Here is a 3,361-nt window from a genome sequence, read left to right on the forward strand (position 1 = left end):
CTGCTCGCATGCTGACCGGCTCCAAAAAGAGAGACCACATCACTCCGGTCCTCTGCTCTCTCCACTGGCTCCCAGTTGCTTTTAGGATTGATTTTAAAATTTTACTGCTGGTTTTTAAGGCTCTAAACGGTACTGCACCTCCTTACCTGGCAGAGCTTCTCAGCATTTACCGCCCCAGGAGATCTTTGAGGTCAGCAGACCTGATGCTTTTAGATGTTCCCAGGCATAGATTAAAGACTAGGGGAGAGAGGGCTTTTGCTGTGGCTGCACCCAGACTGTGGAACAGTTTACCTCCTCACATCAGATTCTCCACAAGCCTAGGAACTTTTAAAACTGCTCTTAAAACTCACCTCTTCTCATTGGCTTTTAGCAAGGTTTAACTTACTGTTTTAACTTATTGTTTTATCAGTGAGGTGTTTTATGTACTTGTGTTTTATTGTATTTTATATTTGTATTTTATTGTACAGCACTTTGGTCAGCCTTGGTTGTTTTTAAATGTGCTTTATAAATAAACTTGACTTGACTTGACAAACTGTTCTAGCTGTTTGGTGGTTGTTGAAGTTTTGAGGTTTCACCTGAGATTCTGGCATTTCGGGCAAAATAAAATTATATTAAAAAATCGATTTTAATGAATCGATTTCACGTTATCCAAGCCAGAATCGGTTTAATCGATAAATCGATTATAAAAACCCACCCCTAGTACATCGTGAGGAGGCGTGCAGCGTGAGGAGGCGTGCAGCATGAGGAGGCGTGCAGCATGACGAGGCGTGCAGCGTGACGAGGCGTGCAGCGTGAGGAGGCGTGCAGCGTGAGGAGGACGTACAGCGTGAGGAGGACGTACAGCGTGAGGAGGCGTGCAGCGTGACGAGGCGTGCAGCGTGACGAGGCGTACAGCGTGAGGAGGACGTACAGCGTGAGGAGGCGTGCAGCGTGAGGAGACGTGCAGCGTGAGGAGGACGTACAGCGTGAGGAGGCGTGCAGCGTGACGAGGCGTGCAGCGTGACGAGGCGTACAGCGTGAGGAGGCGTGCAGCGTGAGGAGGACGTACAGCGTGAGGAGGACGTGCAGCGTGAGGAGGCGTGCAGCGTGACGAGGCGTGCAGCGTGACGAGGCGTACAGCGTGAGGAGGACGTACAGCGTGAGGAGGCGTGCAGCGTGAGGAGGCGTGCAGCGTGACGAGGCGTGCAGCGTGAGGAGGACGTACAGCGTGAGGAGGCGTGCAGCGTGAGGAGACGTGCAGCGTGAGGAGGACGTACAGCGTGAGGAGGACGTACAGCGTGAGGAGGCGTGCAGCGTGACGAGGCGTGCAGCGTGACGAGGCGTACAGCGTGAGGAGGACGTACAGCGTGAGGAGGACGTGCAGCGTGAGGAGACGTGCAGCGTGAGGAGGACGTACAGCGTGAGGAGGCGTGCAGCGTGACGAGGCGTGCAGCGTGACGAGGCGTACAGCGTGAGGAGGCGTGCAGCGTGAGGAGGACGTACAGCGTGAGGAGGACGTGCAGCGTGAGGAGGACGTGCAGCGTAAGGAGGACGTACAGCGTGACGAGGCGTGCAGCGTGAGGAGGACGTGCAGCGTGAGGAGGACGTACAGCGTGACGAGGCGTACAGCGTGAGGAGGCGTGCAGCGTGAGGAGGACGTGCAGCGTGAGGAGGACGTACAGCGTGACGAGGCGTGCAGCGTGACGAGGCGTGCAGCGTGAGGAGGACGTGCAGCGTAAGGAGGACGTACAGCGTGACGAGGCGTGCAGCGTGACGAGGCGCGCAGCGCGACGAGGCGTGCAGCGTGAGGAGGCGTGCAGCGTGAGGAGGACGTGCAGCGTAAGGAGGACGTACAGCGTGACGAGGCGTGCAGCGTGACGAGGCGCGCAGCGCGACGAGGCGTGCAGCGTGAGGAGGCGTGCAGCGTGAGGAGGACGTACAGCGTGAGGAGGACGTGCAGCGTGAGGAGGCGTGCAGCGCGACGAGGCGTACCGCGTGAGGAGGCGTGCAGCGTGAGGAGGACGTACAGCGTGAGGAGGACGTGCAGCGTGAGGAGGCGTGCAGCGTGAGGAGGCGTACAGCGTGAGGAGGCGTGCAGCGTGACGAGGCGTGCAGCGTGAGGAGGCGTGCAGCGTGACGAGGCGTGCAGCGTGAGGAGGCGTACAGCGTGACGAGGCGTGCAGCGTGACGAGGCGTGCAGCGTGAGGAGGCGTACAGCGTGACGAGGCGTGCAGCGTGACGAGGCGTGCAGCGTGAGGAGGACGTGCAGCGTGACGAGGCGTGCAGCGTGAGGAGGACGTGCAGCGTGACGAGGCGCGCAGCGCGACGAGGCGTGCAGCGTGAGGAGAACGTAAAGCGTGAGGAGGCGTGCAGCGTGAGGAGGCGTGCAGCGTGAGGAGAACGTAAAGTGTGAGGAGGCGTGCAGCGTGAGGAGGCGTGCAGCGTGAGGAGAACGTAAAGCGTGAGGAGGCGCGCAGCGTGAGGAGGCGCGCAGCGTGAGGAGGCGTGCAGCGTGACGAGGCGTGCAGCGTGAGGAGGTGCAGTCTTGCATGTCTCTAATTTTAGTTTGCTTTGTTTCACAAGTTTACATGAAGTATTTGTGACAGTTTGATGGAGACGGAGGAGACTTCCTCCTCCTCGCTCTGTCTCTGTCACAAGGCCAGCTGCTGTCTTATACACGTTTACATAAAGCTGTTATATAAGCAGCTGGCGGGGCAATCGAGCTATAGTATGAATGAGGAGAGAGAGAAACAAAGAGGAGAACATTCACTCGCCTCCTTTCTGCAGTAACCTGGTTTCCTCAGAGCACCACTGACCTGCTTCCTGCTCTGTGTCCACGTCTCACCTCGTTTCAGCTCTCAGTGACACAGGTGACCATGGTGACATCACAGGGCTTCCACAGCCAGGTGTGCTCCTGCTTTCGCTCACCTGGGACTAACCTGCACCCTCTGATTCATCCCGTTTAAAGCAGATGTGTCACAAAGGGGCCAGAAACCTGCTGCAGTTACAGCAACTCTCCTCTGTGTATGTGTGTGGTTTGGTTTTTGTGCAGAAACGGGACTCTACCTGAGTTCGTCCCTCCACACACCTGATCCTGACGTCCTCGTTTGTTGTTGCTGTTTCAGGCATTGGCACCCTTCAGTCTTTGCAGGATGGCTGAGTCCCTTCAGTCCCTGACAGTAAACTTCAGGAACTCCAGTGAGATTTGTATTTTTGCAGTTCTGCATGCAGGAGCAGCCACACAGCTCCTCCTGCAGTGGAAGTGCTGCTCTGCACTTCGGTGCGTGATGTAGTGACCACTCGACCTCTGACAGGCTCCCAGCACAGGGAGAAACCAGCTGAGCGTCTGTGGCTTTAACACGCTCGTCCGTAACGAGCTTCG

This window comes from Neolamprologus multifasciatus, chromosome 9, assembly GCF_963576455.1.
Source record: "Neolamprologus multifasciatus chromosome 9, fNeoMul1.2, whole genome shotgun sequence".
Classification (NCBI taxonomy): Eukaryota; Metazoa; Chordata; class Actinopteri; order Cichliformes; family Cichlidae; genus Neolamprologus; species Neolamprologus multifasciatus.